The sequence below is a fragment of the Mytilus edulis genome, chromosome 12 (genome assembly GCF_963676685.1).
Source record: "Mytilus edulis chromosome 12, xbMytEdul2.2, whole genome shotgun sequence".
NCBI lineage: Eukaryota > Metazoa > Mollusca > Bivalvia > Mytilida > Mytilidae > Mytilus > Mytilus edulis.
Genome location: NC_092355.1, coordinates 24631606 through 24639348, shown reverse-complemented (window position 1 = coordinate 24639348; position 7743 = coordinate 24631606).

The window sequence follows — 7743 nt, the reverse complement described above, 5'->3', positions numbered from 1 at the left end:
TTCATAGTTTGAGTGTAGTGTAAATTATATATAAGCGGTTTCCAGTTTATAAACTTCGAAGGTCCGACTTAAAAAGTAGGCACTGGCTACGGTTACATGAAAATGTAACAATAATAAAAATATTATTGTTACATTGGAGACTAAATGCCGGAATGCATGGTTGGGTAAGGACCTGACTAATTACGATTGTAACAATAACTATTGAGGCTACGGTTACATAGCGTTATTGTTACATGAAAAACAGCAATGTACGCTAGAAGGGGCGGATCCAGCCATTTTAAAAAGGGGGGGGGTTCCTAACCCAGGACAAAAGGGGGGTTCCAATTACATGTCCCCATTCAAATGAATTGATCGTCCAAAATAAAGGGGGGGTTCCAACCCCCGGAACCCTCCCTCTGGATCCGCGCCTGGCTAGATTTATTAAATTTAAATCTTCTATAGTTGTGTTTCTTAATTCTTTCACATGTACTAAATAATACTTGTAATAATGATAAATGATAAATATTATTATTCAACAAATGGTGTTTAAATAGGTTTACGTTTAACTGCACACCTACTCTTATTACTGTCATTATGGTTAGGGTTAGGGTTACTTTGAACAATGGACGAAGAGATTCCTATTACCAATTTTGTTTTGGATGAAAAAAATAAAACTTGGGATGCGTTTGAAACGAAACTGAAACAATATCAAGACACAAATTGCATACAGCTATAGATACAAACGCAGCTCTACAAAAATTTGATACATCCAAAGCAAAGTTTACTACTGCTAAGTTGGATACTAAAATCTGAGGTAAACCTAAAATCCGTAATGAACGGTAATGCGATCATATTGAAAGACGACATGAAACTACACCACATGCTTCCAACCAAAATATTGGATGAGAATATCAACATTGCTAGAGTAAAAAAGTATTTCTCACCAGAACATGTGGCAAACCGATTAAAGGTTGCCTTATCTTCTAAAAGGAATATCACAGAATGGAATTGTACAGACGTTCATAAAGCGGCATCACTGGTGTGTAATGGCTGCTTGGAGTGGTTTCATAAAAAATGTGTCGGACTTAAACATACTCCAAAATTCACTTACTGGATATGTAGAAACTGTCATTGTAAATAAAAAAAATAAAGAAAATGTATTATAATTGTATGTATTATTGTAAATATAAAATAAATGTCTTTAACTTTTATTATTTGGTACCTATTACAAGTCCCATCGTAAATTGCTGTTTTTCATGTAACAATAACGCTATGTAACCGTAGCCTCAATAGTTATTGTTACATTCGTAATTAGTCAGGTCCTTACCCAACCATGCATTCAGGCATTTAGTCTCCAATGTAACAATAATATTTTTATTATTGTTACATTTCCATGTAACCGTAGCCAGTGCCTAAAAAGTATTCGGACATTTTGAATATTTTTCTGGAATTAATATATTTCGTATGTTAGAAAATTTCCCGCATTACACGGTAATGAAATCGTACCCAATTTCTCTAAAATCGCACAATATGCAAATTCCAGAATATTTTCACGTTTGATATTTTGTCATTCTCTCTTTTCAATGGGTGGCTAGTGATTTGTTGTCCTGGACCAAAACTAACAGAGTTCAATTATTTCGTTGGTTTCTAAAATATTAGAATAATTCTCAAATTCAAGTTTTTTTGTTTGAATAGTCAGTAACAAATTGATTTTGACGAGTTTTCCATTTTACTATGCCAATTTTGCTCGACCATTTGATCAAATAAGTCTAATGCACCGTAACGTATAGATTTAGGAAGGCATAAAAGAGGGACGAAAGATACCAAAGGGACAGTCAAACTCATAAATCTAAAACAAACTGACAACGACATGGCAAAAAATGAAAAAGACAAACAAACAACAGCACACGTACACGACACAACATAGAAACCTAAGGAATAAACAACACGAACCCCACAAAAAAAACTTTGCTAAGTGCTCATGAGCACAAAAATCATGCTCGAAACATGAAATCCAGCAATTTGATTGGTTGATTTTCGAGTCTGAATACAAAAATCATACTCGAAAGATTTATGACCATGAGGCCAGGTGCGCATTTCTTTTACGTGAATCCGAAGCATGTTTCTGAATCTTTTTATGTTTCGCCATTTCCATATGGTTTCATTTAAGTGAAACAGAAACACAGGGGCGGATCCAGCCATTTTAAAAAAAGGGGGGGGGTCCTAACTCAGAACAAAGGGGGGTTCCAATTCAAATGCATTGATCGTCCAAAAAAAAGGGGGGTTCCAACCCCCGGAACCACCCCCCCCCCCCCCTATGGATCCGCGCCTGAAACATGTTACTGTTATGCGAAACATAAGTCATCAATGTTTCAAGTCCGAAACATGAACGGAAAACGATATTAAGGAATAATAAGAGACGACATCAAAAGATCAATGTAAGCTTATGATAAAAAATAAAAAAAAACAAGTGAACAACTATGTGAATTAAATTTTTTATCCTTCATTGAACTTTTGATGTCGTCCCTAACGACGGTCATGTTGCGTACATTAACTTTTTTAACTGCTGCTGCACCCACATTATGTAACACTAGTAAGCACAAGATCGTAATCAAAGATGATGAGGTTAATCATGCATGCATGAGAACCATGCTGAAGATGTTTATCACATCATTTCATTGATTGTTTTGAAAATTTTATGAATCAAAAGAAAAATAAGGACTGTCTAGAAGATTTTTTTAAATATGTTCTTTATAAAGAAAAAAAGGAAGATTTGGTATGATTGCCAATGAGACAACTCTCCACAAAAAAACAAATGGCACAGAAATCAACAACTATAGGTCACTATACAGCTTTCAACAATGAGCAAAGCCCATACTGCATACATATATAGTCAGTTATCAAAGTCATCGAAATGACAAATGTAAAACAATTCAAAGGAAAAAAAACTAATGGCCGAATTTACATGAATTAATGTATTTATAAAATAATGAAAAATAACAAATATATTACAAAGCAACAAACGACAACCACTGAATTACCGGCTCTTGACTTTAGATAGGCACAAACAGAATGCGGCATGCTTAAACATGTTCTTCAACTCTTATGAACCTTTGCTTTTGTTTTCGTTTTTTTTTAATTTTTTTAAGGGAAGTTGAACGTTTTATCGGTGTAGTCCATATTCATTCCATAAATTTTCTTTTGTAAATTTTTGTCAGCAACTACAAAAAACAGCTTTTCTAATATTTGGTGGCGAGCCTCGAACCTTCTTCACAGAATTAATGTAGGAAATTATGTTGGTACACTATAGTGCAACTACTGTCAACAGATCTTTTAAATTTTAGAATTAAGCTTTCCTTGGATGGAGGTTTATATTCTTTATTTGTTTTATCCTTTTTCTTTAATTTCTTTGGACCATTTTTATACATGGTCTGCATGGTCGGGATTGGGTGTACAGAATGAAGAATAGTATGCCAAATTTGCAGAAAAAAGTCCCTATATCAAATACTAGTAAAAAAAGATTAGAGAGAAAAAAACAGGGCAAAAAAAGAAGAATGTTCTAGTAGATAGTATGCTGAAATATTACAAAGTAGACAATAATGGTAACAATGAATAAAGGAATAGAGATTTTAAAAAAAAAAGTTCCCAAATATTGAAGAATAAAGAACTGAAGGACTCCACACAGACACTCCTTGATTCTGACTTTCACAAAATTAAAAGAACGTCTGACTCAATGTCTCAACTTTTAAATATTTAAATTATGTTGTCATAAAATTGACATAAAAGTGGGTGACCCTAAAAGTATTTGACATTTTAAAGTTATCATTGTGAAGTACATTCTTGATATAAATTCGGTTAGTATAAGCATTGTTGGTAGACCTTATATCAATAATCATATAATCATAAATATATATGTATAAATAAATTTGGTGTCTTCTGATTGGTTAAAATTATTAGTTTTATTTTCAATGTTGTCAATTTTTATGGCGACACGCCGACTCTGGCGTTGTGTATTTATACGCTATCATGTGTGTACGTTGAGCATTATTTTTTTTATAGAAATTTGTTTATAATGAATGAATTTTGAATTTATTGAACCATAAAATAATTTTTTGACTCTTCGCATTTTACATAATCCGCTTCGCATATTATTCAATGTGAAGAGTCAAAAAATAATTTTATGGTTCAATAAATTAAAAATGAATAATAGCCATTCATTAAATATAATACGTAAAAAACTTTGTATTTTTCGAGAAAAAAACGAACTATAAGGATGGTCGATTCTAGGAATATATTACCAACGGTTAGCTTAGTTGTATTTGGCTCAACTTTTTCTGAATATGGGTCATCAATGGTCTTCATCTGCGTACTTTAGTTTTGCCTTTTTAACTATTTTTATTCGAGCCTCTCTGGTGAGTATTTAAAAGAAGATATAAATCTCGCGTCTGGTGTACACATTTTTACGCCTTGTAGCTATCTTAGATTTCTTTACATAAGTTGTTCGCTGTTGAAAAGTTTATACGTAAAAGCAAGGATTTGTATATTTAAAAGGAATGGAAACGCGACGAAGTTTTTGTGTTAAATCGAGTATGTTTCAATGTGATTTTACAAAATTAAAAATGATTAAACCAGAGACCTATGCAATACAAATGCATTGGACGTGTTATCATTGAGCTAAACTCGGTGTAGTGTATGTCTCTTACTTAAACTCAATGTAAAATAATTGCCATGAAAACGACCTTATCCTCTATTCTTTTCGTATACAACAATAACCAATTCATTTATCCGAGCAAAACTGTTTCGGTGTATGTATTGAACACAACCTCTTCGTGACGTAATCACATTTGGTCAACTCCTGACGGGGTTAATGGTAAGGTCAATGTTGTCGATGAAGTTTGAGTTCGGAAGATTTTTGTCGACGAATATTCTGTACCTTTTAAGTCAACCACAAAGGAACAAGAATGGTACGTCTTGCAGGATTTAATAGTCTGCTATCTGTAAAAAGAATATCGTCAATAATGTTGCAGTTTTTGCATATCCTTCAAAGAGTGACAATAACCCGACTAAAGAGCAAAAAAATGCACAAGACACTTCAACGGTCTTCAATACAGTGAGAAAATCCCGCACCGGATGCGGGCTTCAGCTAGCCCATAAACAAAAATCTGTACTAGTTCATCGAAAATGGACGCCACACCATTAAAACTCCGAAACATATTTAATAAATCAACATATTTAATAATAAATCAACATTAAAGGAATTCCTCGTTACAATGAAGACCTGTTGGTGACCTTCTGCTGTTTTCTGTTCTATTGTCGGGTTGTTTTCTCTTTCACACATTCCCCCTTTCCATTCTCATTTTTATACAATACTAACAAAACTCCCGAATTCGATGTTGGAAAAGGTATCAGAAAAAACTGAACAACATGACAATAATAGATATATTAACAAAGGCCTACTAGCAGTAACTGACATACCAGCTTCAGATGCCTCATGTTATGTCTGCGGTATCCTATGCTTTGAAGAAACTTCTGATATAAATACGTTGACCTATGGTGGCCGGATGCGACCATTTCGCGTTTTCGCGTTTTCTCCTTTCACTTTGCAAACGCGAAATCGGGAAATCGAGAAATCGAGAAAGCGAAATCGAGAAAGCGAAATCGAGAAAGCGAAATCGAGAAAGCGAAATCGAGAAATTAAGAAATCAGGAAATCGGGAAATCGGGAAATCGGGAAAGCGAGTAAGCGAAAACGCGAAATTGAGAAATCAAGAAAGCAAAAACGCGAAAGCGAAAACGGGAAATGAAATAGATTTCACGATTTCGTGTTTTCGCTTTCCCGATTTCTCGATTTCCCGATTTCTCGATTTCTCGATTTCGCGTTTTTGCTTTCTTGATTTCTAGATTTCCCGATTTCCCGATTTCTCGATTTCCCGATTTCCCGATTTCTCGATTTCTCAATTTCCCGATTTCCCGATTTCTCGATTTCTCAATTTCGCGTGAATGTGAAAGGAGAAAACGCGAAAACGCGAAAAGGCGAAATGGCCGCATCCGGCCACCATATTGACCGCATCAGACAATATATATAGATATAGAAGCACATGTCAATTCACAAAAAAGCTGTACGATTGCACAACATGTCTTTCAAGGGTAAATCAATAGTTTTTAAAGCTTTAAACATGCTGTCTTCATTATCATTAATGTATGACCTCTTATCAACTAAAATATTAATGATTTGTAGTTCAGAGGTGATTCCATAACTTCAAACCAGGGACGAAACAAGCCTTACAATGACTATTCTTACCGAATTATATATCCACTGACAATTATATCCCGCCTATTATTGTTGTTACATCTACTTTGCTGCTCACCCACATGCAAATATTGGGAGATGTTTCTTGAGGTAGTCAAAATTTTGCTGCCAAACGTTAAACTACAACGAGATATTTATTCATTATATTGTACATCATCATCACACATTGTACCGTATATTTGTGTAAAATTAACCATGTGTAACAATTACAACAAGAGGATAACTGTAATCAGGGGCGGATCCAACCATTTAAAAAAAAGGGGGGGGGGGTCCAACAACATGTCCCCATTCAAATGCATTGATCGTCCAAAAAAGGGGGTTCGAACCCCGGAACTCTCCCCGTCCTAGATCCGCCACTGGTAATATATTGTTTAAATACTCTACTTTCAGAGGAGATTTTGAATCGATCTGCGAATCTGCTATCAGACGGACTCCTGGAAACCTTAATGGTATATTAACCGATGTGATCACCGAAAAGATAGTAACACAGACTCGAATTGGTCAGGTGGCATTGTAGGCATTACTATTTAAAAGTGACTTTTTCTAACATCCGTTAGAATAGTCTTATGCAATTAAGAAAGAGCTGATCTTGATGACAATAAGGAAATTTGCATGAAAAAATAAGACCATTTCCAACCCTGTCGGTCCCATATTCAAGTTTCCCGTTTTCATGATAACGACACAAATGCAGTGAAAATTAAGTCTGATTTGGTGAAGGCATTTGAAATAGAGGACACTGAATTGTCTGTTCTTTCCCTGCTTATGATCCATCACTTATAACTTATAACTACAATACCCTTCCCTTTTCCCGAATGTGACCTACCGAATTAGACTATTTACATATAATTAATTTACCGGATTTATGATAACATTAACAACACGACGGGTGCCACATGTGGAGCAGGATCTGCAAACCCTTCCGGAGCACCTGAGATCACCCCAGTTTTTAGTGAGGTTCGTGTTGATTAGTCTTTAGTTTTCTGTGTTTTGTCTTCTGTACTATTATTTATCTGTTTGTCTTTTTAGATTTAGTCATGGTGTTGTCAGTTGATTTTCAATCTGTGAGTTTGACTATCCCTCTTGTATCTTTCGTCCCTCGTTTAAACCTGGCATCGACTCGTATTACATAGAAGTAACACGACGTGTGTGACATATGGAGCAGGATTTGCTAACTTCTGGAACAACACAGATAAAACCCGGTTTTTTATGGGATTCGTGTTAATCAGTCGTAATGGTATTTGTCTTTTTTATTTTTTGCCATGAAGTTGTCAGTTTATTTTCGGTTTATATTAAAGTTTGAATGTCCCTTTTGTATCTTTCGCCATTTATCTATAGTTACATGTATATAAAAATAAAAACGTCCATTACAGAGTTGATAAAAAGTTCAATTCTCTTCAAATTCTTTATCACACGGAAAATATTATGCATTTTATACAACACTTGAGAGTTTATATT